We start from the raw sequence: 13,351 nt of genomic DNA on the forward strand, positions 1-13,351 counted from the left end.
TTATTATTATTATAAATGCCGCATGAGCTTAGTTTAACTGTTGTACCCCATCAGAACCCAAAATATAAGCCTGTTTTACTCCAATGTTTGTAAACAAAGTAAATGGAAACAAACATGATATACTCAAAACATGGTTTAAACTATAATTTTTATACCATAGATGGTCAGTCCTTGCTCTCATATCGCTGTCTATGAATTTGAGAGTGATTACATTTCTCTAGCCCCATCCCTCAGCTTTTAACCAAAACAGTGGTGGGAAATATGCTTTATTATTGATTCAATTCCAGATTGGTCCTTTAAAGCTACAGTCTGGGATTTTGGGAAGCTGTTCAATGGTCATTTAAATTCTTGATATTTACCCATTTATTCTTGAAGAATATAACTTATAAATGTCTCATGCACTTACCGTCTGTCTTGTTAATATCCCAATGGGCCCTTTGCCCCATGCACAACTGTCTATCTTGTTAATAACCCAATGGGCCCACTGCAACCAACAGGCAAAATTTAACATGCAGCTGTATGTTAGCATATTTATTTAACTAGGCAAGTCAGTTAAGAACAAATTCTTATTTTCAATGACAGCCTAGGAACAGTGGGTTAACTGCCTTTTTCAGGAGCAGAACAACAGAGATTTACCTTGTCAGCTCAGGGATTCGATCTTGCAACCTTCCAGTTACTAGTCCAACACTCTAACCACTAGGCTACCTGCCACATGGAGTATGTATATACTGACAACATACATGCATGCAGTACATGTCTCTCAGCCCTAACAATGGGAGTCGTTGTTCACAAAGCGGCATGGTGGGCTGTCTTGCTCCCGGCTATCCTTTCTTTGGATTGGTGGATACATCTCATTATTGTAATCCTTTTTTGAATTTTCGATGAGGGTTGTTGACGTCAACCGACTGTAATAAAAGGAGAGAGATGCTATGCTACTAGCCTCATGCCATGAATATGCATAGCCATCTCAAGACAACTCCGAAATAAAGTGTTTTTTCTCAAAGTTGCCGGGATGTCATGTGTCCTACTTATATCAGTACTCCTTGTGCAAATCACCCCTCCACCCCCTTCATTGAATGGGGCCCTGTTGTTTCATCGCCCCTAACGCGTTCAAAGGATCACGGACGTTTGAGATGAAAAGGCCTATACGGATTGACAATGCAATGCATGCTTCCAGCAGAATGCACAGCCAACAACTATGGTTTGCGTGTCCTGCCGAAGCACCATATTATGCGGAACAGGTGGTTGGAATTCGTTGGTCCCCAGTGGTGGTGAGTATACCAGTAGCTAGACCATAGACTGTACCTGGTTATGTATATTTTGATAATAATTATCACTATCATTGCTAGCATAGCCATTTTCAGTTTCACTGTACCGGCCGTGTGTACTTAGACTTGTATGCTACTGGCAGCATCAACCAGGTAGCACCCCGCAACGTAGAGGTTGAACCTGGGCGCGCTAAGCGGTGAACTGCCGGGGTACAGTCCTCCCCGCGATGGCCCTCTCCCTGGGCCTAAGGGTTCAGCTTACTCCCTGGACCTCCAGGCCTTCACACCTACTCTCCCTACCTGGCCAACACCCCTCTCTCTGTGCATCACCCATCAGAGCAATCCGGGGCCGTGGCTCAGACACCTCCACAACCTTGCCCACCAGGCGAACCTAGACATCTGCACTTAAGCATCCCTCTCCCGGCCACTAAGACCTCGCTTGTCAAGCTTCCCTTATTTTCGAGCTAGTCTGTTTAAAAAATATATCTGACCATTTTATAAATGGTATAATTACGTGATATGATCGATTTTGCAACCCCACTCTCCCCGTCGCCCCAACATTAGCTCGCTAGATAAGGTTAGCATGCTAGCTAGCTAAATAAGGTTAGCAGTTGTCAGTGCCCTATTTGTTGTTTCTCCACTCAACCTGGAAATCACCGCTACGTCATTCTTCGGAGGTGGAACCTTAACGAGATTTTCCACTCTTGGACAGGAATTACGTCGGAATAGTGGTGCCATTGCCCTCTGGTGGGGCCTTCAAGTCATGGTAATGTATCACTCACTCCACCCACCTGTTACTATAATGTTTATTTTCCATACACAATGTCAGTCTCCAACAATACAAATCAGATTTCTGTGTTAGAGAGGATGTTGGTAAAGAAGGATGTGGATAAAAGGTGTGTGTGTGTTGAAACCATTGCTACTGTACCATTGTTTGCCACCACACAGTATTATCGGCAGGTGATCTCTCATTAAGCCATTAGTATGCGTTAAGATCACCCGCACAGCTGATATTAATTGCAACCATTATTGGCCACCGTATTACCACTCCCTATTGCTGATGTTTAAAGTAAAAAATAAAAAATTCTATACATAAAAAAAATAAATTGGGTTAACTTAGGGTCATGGAGAAAATCATACCTCTCTGCAATGAAAATGCACAAGTGCTCCTTTAGTACCTCAGCTTGAAATAACAGAAATAGTTGTATGAGGAGCACAGGGTAGTGCAATACAGGTAGTGTGGAAAAAAAATCACCAAATTCACTGAGCAACACAAACATTGGCACAGACACATGCATACACACACACACACACACACACACGATAACATACGCACTATACATACACATGGATTTAGTAATGCAGATATGTGGTGGAGTAGGGGCCTGAGGGCACACAGTGTGTTGTGAAATCTGCAAATATATTGTAATGTTTTAAAATTTTATAAACTGCCTTAAATTTGCTGGACCCCAGGAAGATGGGGATCCATAATAAATACAAATACAAATACATAGGGTGAAGAAACAATACTCCGAGCCCCAGCTCCCTTCTACTTGTATAGAGAACTGATACTGTATACTTGTTGATGGGGTGGGGTGTGGGGGGTCCGTGGGTGGCTTTTGACTATTTCTTGGGACTCTTCATGTCTTACTCATTGTTAGAAACAAGTTTGGTCCAATTCGGATGTTGGGTACTATATTTATTGAATGAATTCATTTTATGAATCCTATAAATTCAAATGTCCAATTTGGGTGCAATCAACTATCTTATGTGTTATTTGTTCTAATGAATGTCAAAACTTAATTTTGGTAAAGCACTGACGGGACACTTACCCACTCAATTCAACATGTATTTTTCCAATATTACAGTATGTGAACTTTAAAGTGATGACAACTGTAGTTACCATTTTTCTAACTACTGTTACCAACTTTAAGGTAGACCCAAAATGTTTGTTTAGTCTGGACAATATTGCAAAACATGTTGATGCTCTCAGTATCACTGGAGGTCTTGCATGTCTTGACTCATACTGTTTTTATGCCTTTGCCTGGGTGAGCTGGATGGATGTCACACACCATTAACTCAAGCTGAACTGGAAGAGGAGACTGCAGCTACTGTATGGTCCATGTTGTGTCTACAACCATCTCCAGCTGACAGGAAAAGATACACACTTCTTGAGAAGGATCCTGCCCAACCCAAATGCTTCAAATGGCACAATTATATAGGACCCTGACTGTTTGATAGGTGTTTATCAAATGGAAACCACCAGAACACCATCCCTCACAGGATAGATGAAAATCACTGAGTAAAGTGATTGTTTGATTGAAGCTGTTTTATCATAAACTAATGATTAATTACATGTTGACTACATATTTTATGTTACCCTTTCCCGATATGATTGAATAAATCCTGACTGCTGTCTCTAGGTTAGTCTTGTTTGGCACAACCACTTGTAGCTGAATACATTGCTAAGACCGCCCCAAAAACATAGTCATCCCCATGCTGTTTCATTCTGTGTTTCATTCTGTGTATCTTTTGAATAATTTACATTGACGTCTGTGTGTGCTACGTTGACATTTTTTCCTTTGTTGTCAGTTGCAATGGTTAAAATAAGCATAACAAATGTATTTATACATTTTCTTTACTTGTTGATGAAAAGAAAATCATATGATGAAAAATACATGTACAATGCATTCAGACCCCTTGACTTTTTCCACATTTTGTTACATTACAGCCTTATTCTAAAATGTATTAAATTGTTTTTTTCCGTCATCAATCTACACACAATGGCCCATAATGACAAAGCAAAAACAGGTTTTTAGAAATGTTTGCAAATTGATCAAATAAAAAAAAAAATGAAATATCACATTTAAGTAAGTACTCAGACCCTTTACTCAGGACTTTGTTGAAGCACCTACAGCGATTACAGCATCAAGTCTTCTTAGGTATGATGCTACAAGCTTGGCACACCTGTATTTGGGGAGCTTATTCCATTCTTCTCTGCAGATCCTCTCAAGCTCTGTCAGGTATGATGAGGAGCGTCACTGCACAGCTATTTTCAGGTCTCCGGAGATGTTTGATAGGGTTCAAGTCCGGGCTCAGGCTGGGCCACTCGAGGACATTGAGACTTGTCCCGAACCCACTCCTCCATTGTCTTGGCTATGTGCTTAGGGTTGTTGTCCTGTTGGAAGATGAACCTTCCCCAGTCTGAGGTCCTGTGCGCTCTGGAGCAGGTTTTCATCAAGGTGCTCTCTGTACTTTGTTCCGTTAATCTTTCCCTTGATCCTGAATAGTCTCCCAGTCCCTGCCACTGAAAAACATCCCCACAGCATGATGCTGCCACCACCATGCTTCACCGAAGGGATGGTGCCAAGTTTCCTCCAGATGTGAAGCTTGGCATTCAGGCCAAAGAGTACAATCTTGGTTTCATCAGACCAGAGAATCTTGTTTCTCAGGTGCATGTGCCTTTTACTGTGCAGTGGCTTCCGTCTGGCCACTCTACCATAAAGGTGTGATTGGTGGAGTGCTGCAGAGATGGTTGTCCTTCTGGAAGGTTCTCCCATCTCCACAGAGGAACTATGGAGCTCTGTCAGAGTTACAATCTGGTTCTTGGTCAACTCTCTGACCAAGGCCCTTCTCCCCGTTTGCTCAGTTTGGCCGGGTGGCCAGCTCTAGGAAAAGTCCTGGTGGTTCAAAACTTCTTCCATTTAAGGAGGCCACTGTGATCCCCAGATCTGTGCCTCAGCACAATCCTGTCTTGGAGCTCTACAGACATTATCTTTGACATGGCTTGGTTTTTGCTCTGACATGCACTGTCAACTGTGAGACCTTATATAGACCGGTGTGTGCCTTTCCAAATCATGTTCAATCAATCGAGTTTACTAGAGGTGGATTCCAATAAAGTTGTAGAAACATCTCAAGGATGATCAACGGAAACAGGATGCACCTGAGCTTAATTTCGAGTCTCATAGCAAAAGGTCTGAATACTTTATTAATTTTTATAAATTTGCAAAAACAATTAAAACCCTGTTTTCACTTTGTCATCATGTGATATTGTGTGTAGATTGATGAGGGGGAAAAAACATTTTAACACATTTTAGAATAAGGCTGTAACGTAACAAGATGTGGAAAAAGGGAACGGGTCTGAATACCTTCCGAATGCACTATATTGAATATACAATAGTATGTGGACACCCCTTCAAATTAGTGGATTTGGCTGTTTCGGCCACACCTGTTGCTGACAGGTGTATACAGTACAATCAAGCACACAGCCATGCAATCTCTATTGACAAACATTGGCACTAAAATGGTCTTACTGAAGAGCTCCGTGACTTTCAATGTGGCACCGTCTTTCAAAAATCATGGATATTAATATGGAGTTGGTCCCCCCTTTGCTGCAATAACACTCTCCACTCCTTTGGGAAGGCTTTCCACTAGATGTTGGAAAATTCCTGCAGGGACTTGCTTCCATTCAGCCAAAAGAGCATTAGTGAGGTTGTGCACTGATGTTGGACGATTAGGCCTGGCTCGCAGTCGGCATTCCAATTCATCTCAAAGGTGTTAGATGGGATTGAGTTCAGGGCTCTGTGCAGGCCAGGCAAGATCTTCCACACCAATCTTGTCAAACCATTTCTGTATGGACCTTGCTTTGTGCACAGGGGCATTGTCATTCTGAAACCGGAAAGGGCCTTCCCTAAACTGTTGCAACAAAGTTGACAGCTCTGAATCGTCTAGAATGTCATTGTATGCTGTAGCGTTAAGATTTCCCTTCACTGGAACTAAGGGGCCTAACCCGAACCATGAAAAACAGCCCCAGACCATTATTCCTCCTCCACCTAACTTTACAGTTGGCACTATGCATTCAGGCAGCTAGCGTTCTCCTAGCATCCGCCAAACCCAGATTCATCTGTCGGGCTGCCAGATGGTGAAGTGTGAGAACGCGTTTCCACTGCACCAGAGTCCAATGGCGGCGAGCTTTACAGCAATCCATGGTGATCTTAGGCTTGTGCGGCTGTGATCTTAGGCTGCTCAACCATAGAAGCCCATTTCATGAAGCTCCCGACGAACAGTTCTTGTGCTGACATTGCTTCCAGAGGCAGTTTGGAACGCAGTAGTGAGTGTTTTAACCGAGGACAGACCATTTTTTACGCGCTATGAGCTTCAGCACTCGGCAGTCCCGTCCTGTGAGTTTGTGTGGCCTACCACTTCGCGGATGAGCCGTTGCTACTCCTAGAGGCTTCCACTTCACGATAACAGCACTTACAGTTGACCGGGGCAGCTCTAGCAGGGCAGAAATTTGAGGAAATGACTTGATGGAAAGGTGGCATCCCCCCCAGAAGAAGAGTAGCCAGCAGTTAAAGCTTACATTTTTCTGCATCAAAAGTGTCCAATCATTAAAGCTCTGAGGTTCACAAGCAATGTAATTAAATTCAAAATGCTAGATGTTTCAACTCCGTATGGCAGGTGTTAATGTCTGACTGGAAACGTTTGAGGCTGTTTTGTTCTAGCTACATTAACAATCTAATCACATCATATTTTTCGCGAGACAGCGTGGTGGTATCAAGAATCCTCACGTCTGTGCCACATTGTTTAGTGTGTACACCACTACGTTGACAAGACAAAAAACTACAGGAAAGACAGTCGTTTGATGTGAGAGGCTCAGCGATTTTGAAAGTTGTGTAGTGTCCATCCGTCTTTAAAGGTTTAACAATGAGTGGGGCAGAGATCTGTAGTAAGAAGGGGAAAAGTGAATCAGCACCTGTGGATTTCTTTACATTGATCTTTAGCAAGGTACTTAATACATCAATAGCTAGGTTTCCATCCTATTGGCGACAGAATTTCATGCGAATATTCTAAAATCAGCATAAAGAAGATATGGGCATTTTCCCATCAGTGTGTGATGACATAGTGCACACAAAATGTAATTTTTCATGTACCGAATAAAGATTATTATGGATATTTATTTTGTCAAACGGCAGTCAAGCATCATGTCGCTAGTGTAACGTCCGTTGTTGGAATGAGACCAAGGCGCAGCGTGGGTTGGGTTCATCATACTTTAATATAAACGGTGAACCAGCAAAAAAACTAAACAAGAAGCAACACAACCAACGAACAGTTTCGCAGGCTACACAGAGCAATGCAAAAACAACTTCCCACACCAGACTGGTGGAAAAAGGGCTACCTAAGTATGGCTCCCAATCAGCGACAACGATGTACAGCTGTCCCTGATTGAGATCTATACCAGGCCAAAACACAGAAATGCAAAACATAGATAGGGAACATAGAATGCCCACACCAACTCACTCCCTGACCAAACCAAAATAGAGACATAAAAAGGAACTCTAAGGTCAGGGCGTGACAGCTAGATTCAGACATTCGATATTTATTGAAAATTAATATCAAGATCACCGTGCAATTTCACCACCATAAATTGTTTCATCTGTAGCTTAATAAACTGTATGGTTTCCCAAGCAGCAGTGGGAAGACCACACACCATATCATCATGTGATTCCATTTTGTCTAGTATGGGACCAGTGGCTGTCAAAACCTGCTCAAAACCTGCTGGGTCAACAAGGGGTGGTTTCAAAGATTTGACCACTTTCCAGTCGTTGGCTGGATTACCACCACTTTCCAATACACAATTCAAGAAATATGTTGATTTTGCTTTTCTAACCAGGGATAGACATCTATTTCTAAAATGTCTGAAGAACTGCCAATCAGATGTAGAATCAGTCAGTCTAGTCTTAGCCCAAGCTACATTTCTTTCCTGTAATTTCTCAGACAATTCATGCGCGAACCAAGGATTATGTTTGTATTTTGTCCTTAGTCTTTTGTATGGAAGAATTTATATAGATTTTTTTTTACTTTTTACCCCTTTTTCTCCACAAATGTGTGAAATCCAATTGGTATTTACAGTTTTGTCCCATCGCTGCAATTCCTGTACAGACTCGGGAGAGACGAAGGTCGAGAGCCATGCGTCCTCCGAAACATGACGCTGCCAAGCCACACTGCTTCTTGATACACTGCTCGCTTAACCTGAAAGCCAGCCACACCAATATGTCGGTGGAAACACCGACCGAAGTCAGTGTGCATGCACCTGGCCTGGCACAAGGAGTCGCTAAAGCGTGATGGTTACAAGGACATCCAGGCATGCCAAATCCTCCCTTAACCCAGATGACACTGGGCAAATTGTGCGCTGCCTCATTGATCTCCCGCTCGCGGCCGGCTGTAACATAGTCTGGGATCGAACCCGGGTCTGTAGTGTGGTGGCATATTCTACTCAAGTGAGAGAGACTGTCATTTCTTCATACAATCATCTTCATTCAATATCGATTAATTATTGCAATAATAAAACCGTCAACCCCACACTCCGAAGTGTGTGTTGCCGAGAGCTTAACCTCCAGACAATGCTGTTTCTTATATAGCTGACACCAAGAATACTTAGCCATGGCTGGTTCCATCCCTCCCATGCAGATTCGAGGCACCATAAGCCACTTTCGCTTCATCCTGTCGTTATCTGCACAGGGTTGTTGTCTTAACCCCACCCTGGCTTAGTTTCCCAGATGCAAGGATTATTTTGAGACAATGAGGGATAGTCTCGAAGAGTTTAGAACAATCTCTGTCTCGGTTACACCCACCATATCTTATCTATGTAATGCAGTCTAACTCATTTGTCAACTCAAGCAATGTCTAGTGACCACACACCCAAATCAGCTACAGGGAACTAGAGTGGAGACCATAAAAACACAGACACTAGTAGGACAGAAATGTCTTCCTATTAGTTAAACATGAATTGTTAACCATTAATATCAAATAGATCAGGTAAATATGTAATTTTTCTGTCACAGTAGTGACGCCTCTAGCACTGCGATGCAGTGCCTTAGACCGCTGCGCCACTCGGGAGGCCCCGAACAGCACGTTTATCTGCAACAGAGTTAAACAGGGAAATAAAACAATTAAGGGCCTGATCCAAGTCAGTTATAGTTGACATAACCCAACACCAGCTCAGACAAAAAAAATTGCTCCGAAAAATCCTAATAATTTCTCTTTGTCACTGAACTCATTAGCAAATATCCCATTGGCTGTAAACTTATAAGGGGCATTTGTTAGAATCATATCTCTGTCACGACTTCCGCCGAAGTCGGTCCCTCTTCTTGTTCGGGCGGCGTTCGGCGGTCGACGTCACCGGCCTTCTAGCCATCGCCGATCCACTTTTCATTTGCCATTGGTTTTGTCTTTGTTTTACACACCTGGTTTCAATTCCCCAATTACATGTTCATTATTTAACCCTCTGTTTTCCCCATGGTTTTTGTGCGTGATTGTTTTATGTATGTTCGGTCCGTTATTGTGGGCTCAGTATTACGACATGTTATTGGAATATTTGAGTAAAGTTACTTGTGTTACTCATCTCTGCTGTCCTGCACCTGACTCCTCTGCACCAGCTACACCCAGACCACTACAATCTAAGATAGTAGATTTTTCAGGGAGTTTAAAGTTGAGGCGAGTTGGGTTAGTTTTCAGCTGAGTTAGATTTAGCTCAGTACGAACATCTTTCAGCCTATCAGATACTGGCATAAACCAATCCAGATTAAGATCACCAACTATTAATAATTTGGATTTAGCATAGTTAGACAGCAGGTCATATAATTTGCTAAGAGCACATAAGGAGGCAGAAGGAATACGATAAATTCCCACTAGTGTCAGATGGGTATTATTACCAAGGCCTTATTACCACTACTGCAGAAACACTCACATCAAACCACACCCCCAAGACAACTCTTGTTTGCCTTCTGTCATTACCGCTAGCATTTCTTATTGAGCATTGATGGGAAATAGTGAAATCGCCACTTAGTCTTCTCGATTGCCAGGTTTTATTTCAACTGAAGATAATACCCTGTAGAGGGTGAATATATCTTGGAAAAGTTTGGAAGAAAGCAGGACTAAGTTAGCACTGACCTCACTCGTATTTCAGCTTTTTGGAAGCGGGACATGTTGGAAGCATCTTAGTGCATATTAGTGGTTTAATGAGAGATCACCCGGAGGTAAAATGGTGGCGTACAGTGGTTGCAAAAGGCCTACTATGGGTGGTTGTGACTGAGTAGTTGCTTTAAAGAGTGACTGCCCCTAAAAAACAACAAATCACTTTGAAAACGCCCTATGTTGCATCTATATGAGTCAGAAACATTTATTCTAGTGTCAAAATTGATTAAAAAGTGTAAATAGGATCATATTGGTCCTAAAGTCAGTCTCATCTAAAATGTAGATTGGAACCACAGTGCGTCACAACAAGTAAATGAAGGTTGGGTTTGGATTACAATCATGTTTACAAATCATGCTCCCCATTGCCAAGCTCCACTTGCAAATCGCTCCTCCGCCCACTTAGCTTCCCTTCATTTAATGGGGCTCAGTTTTTTCATCCCACCCAACCAACGCGTTAAAAGGATCACGGCCATTTAAGACTGAAAAGCCCTATACGGATTGACCGTGCATGCATGCTTCCAGTAGGATGCAGAGCCAACAACTATGATTTGCGTGTCCTGCCGAAGCACCATATTATGCAGAATAGGTGGTTGGAATTCGTTGGTCCCCAGTGGTGGTGAGTATACCAGTAGCTAGATCATAGACTGTATGTATCTGGTTATGTATATTTTGATCATCTTTATCATTATCATCGCTAGCATAGCCATTCACAGTTTCACTGTACTGACTATGTGTACTTAGACTTGCATGGCTTAATCTTTGAGACAAGCATATGCTACTGGCAGGATCAACCAGGTAGCCCCCCGCAACGTAGAGGTAAAACCTGGGCGTGTTTAGCGGTGAACGGCCGGGGCACAGTCCTCCCCGTGAGGGCCCTCTCCCTGGGCTTAAGGGTTCAGCTTACTCCCTGGACCTCCATACCTCCAGGCCTCCACACTTACTCTCCCTACTCGGCCAACACCCCTCTCTGGGCATCACCCGTCAAAGCATCCCGGCCATGGCTCAGCTACCTCCACAACCTCGCCCACCAGGCGAACCTAGGCATCTGCACTTAGGCACCCCTCTCCCGGCCACTAAGACCTCACATGTCAAGTTTAAATTATTTTTGAGCTTGTCAGTATAAGAAATATATTTATCTGACCCCTTTATAAATGGTATAATTGCATGATTTATTTGATATTGCAACCCTGCTTCCCCCGTTGCCCTAAGATGAGTGGTTTTGACCACTAAAGTTTTGGTAACTACACACTCCACTATCCTATAACAAAAAGGCGCCCGCAAAAGAGATTTAAAGGAACTTGTTTAAATATTTTGTTGTGCTGTTGTTACATTTGTATTGGTGTTTTTTTGCCCGATACACAGTGTTGTTACATATAATTTCCGGTGTGCATCATGAGCAAAGTTATTGTAGCCTACAATTTCACCCCTGTGAGAACCATGAGCATGAGATTTGGCTTTGCCCTACCACAGACAAATAGCCTGCCAGCCTATCAAAGGTTGCACCGTGCTCATTATAGTGTAGAAAAACACGTCTCTAGCCCGAACCGTTCAATAGTTATACATACTGGAGCTTCATCTTATTCTTTCTAACTGTTTCTATGGCTGATACGCGTCCACAATTTATGGAAGATGCCAAAATGTTGTTGATAACAGTAGATTGTGAAGTCGAAGATACTGGTTTCCCCTATCCATCTGTGGCTAAGTTTTCCCTAAATGCATATGACAAATCCAGCCATAGCCTAGCTAGCTGGCTAATATTTTTTATACGGTGCAATACAAAAAAAAGCAACAACAGATACAGTAACATTAGCTAGCTAAATAAGGTTAGCAGCTGTCAGTGCCCTATTTGTTGTTGTTTCTCCACTCAACCTAGAAATCACCACTACGTCATTCTTCGGAGGTGGAACCTTAACGAGCTTTTCCGCTCTAGGACAGGAATTAAGTCGAAATAGGGCTGGCATTCCCTTCTGGTGGGGCCTTCAAGTCATGGTAATGTATCACTCACTCCACCCACCTGTTATTATAATGTTTATTTTCCTTACGCAATCTCAGTCTCCAACCAAACATTCCTGCCTGTTATCAGTGTGATCCTAGAAATCATATTTCTATGTTAAAGAGGATGTTGGTAAAGAAGGACGTGGATAAAAGGTGTGTGTGTTGCAACCATTATTGGCAAGTGATCTCTCGTTAAAGCATTAATATGCGCTAAGATCTCTAACACAGATGATCTTAATTGAAACCATTATTGGCCACCATATTACCACTCCCTATAGCTGATGTTGGTGTTAACTTAGGGACTGTGTTATTTATAGTAAGGAGTACATGGAGAAAATCATACCTCTCTGCAATGAAAATACATAAGTGCTAATTTTGTAATTCAGCTTGAAATAACGGAAATAGTTGTATGAGGAGGAGCACAGGGTAGTGCAATATTAGGCCCTATATGGAATATTGAAGTTTTACAATGTGTATGATATTACCAAGACTATTGTATTCAATATTTATCAAATGCTTGTGCATTTCATAATAAATGTTTTTTTTCTAACAGGCTTATATGTTGTTTGGACTGTTGTTTAAGACATCTGGGGGGGTGAAACTTGGTAATATCAGAGTGTAGGATGGGACATAAACCTAACAACTTCGAAGACAAATTTCTCTGAACATGGGCCAAAAAAATCACCAAATTCATTGAGAATATGTTACATAGCATGAAGAAACAATACTCCGAATCCCAGCTCCTTACTACTTGTATAGAGAACTGATACCATATACTTGTTGATGGGGTGGGGTATGGGGGGTCCGTGGGTGGCTTTTGACTATTTCTTGCGATTCCTCATGTCTTACTCATTGTTAGAAACAAGTTTGGTCCAAATCGGATGTTAGGTACTATATTTATTGAATGCATTTGTTTGATAAATCCTATACATTTCTTAATTTCAACAAATAATGTTGCAGGAATTCTAATCTTATCTGTTTCTAACTACAGAAACAATATCAACATAATCTGACATGGTGGGTGTCACGGCTTGCTGAAATGACATGGAACGACCCAATCTGTCAATGTAGCCAGTTGGCTCTTTGCTATGTTAAATGCGTTATTTGTTCTA

General features: G+C 42.2%; 1 protein-coding gene and 1 long non-coding RNA gene across 3 annotated transcripts in view; one reads left to right on the forward strand and one right to left on the reverse strand.

The window, feature by feature from the left end:
* Positions 1 to 807, reverse strand: part of pla2g4f.1 (phospholipase A2, group IVF, tandem duplicate 1) — a 40,143-nt gene extending 39,336 nt beyond the window's left edge. The window contains exon 1 of the mRNA XM_029752906.1: positions 637 to 807. The gene's annotated coding sequence lies outside the window, so the exon portion shown is untranslated. The remainder of the gene's footprint in view (positions 1 to 636) is intronic.
* Positions 808 to 1,000: 193 nt separating this feature from the next.
* Positions 1,001 to 3,964, forward strand: LOC115193836 (uncharacterized). Of its 2 annotated transcripts, XR_003878243.1 has the most exons (3): positions 1,001 to 1,271; positions 1,981 to 2,034; positions 3,322 to 3,964. It is a non-coding gene; the product is annotated as an uncharacterized LOC115193836 (long non-coding RNA). The 2 variants fall into 2 exon arrangements; XR_003878242.1 differs by lacking the exon at positions 3,322 to 3,964 and having other exon boundaries at positions 1,981 to 2,545.
* The last annotated feature ends 9,387 nt before the right edge of the window (positions 3,965 to 13,351 follow it).

Source organism: Salmo trutta, chromosome 5 (genome assembly GCF_901001165.1).
Source record: "Salmo trutta chromosome 5, fSalTru1.1, whole genome shotgun sequence".
Lineage (NCBI taxonomy): Eukaryota > Metazoa > Chordata > Actinopteri > Salmoniformes > Salmonidae > Salmo > Salmo trutta.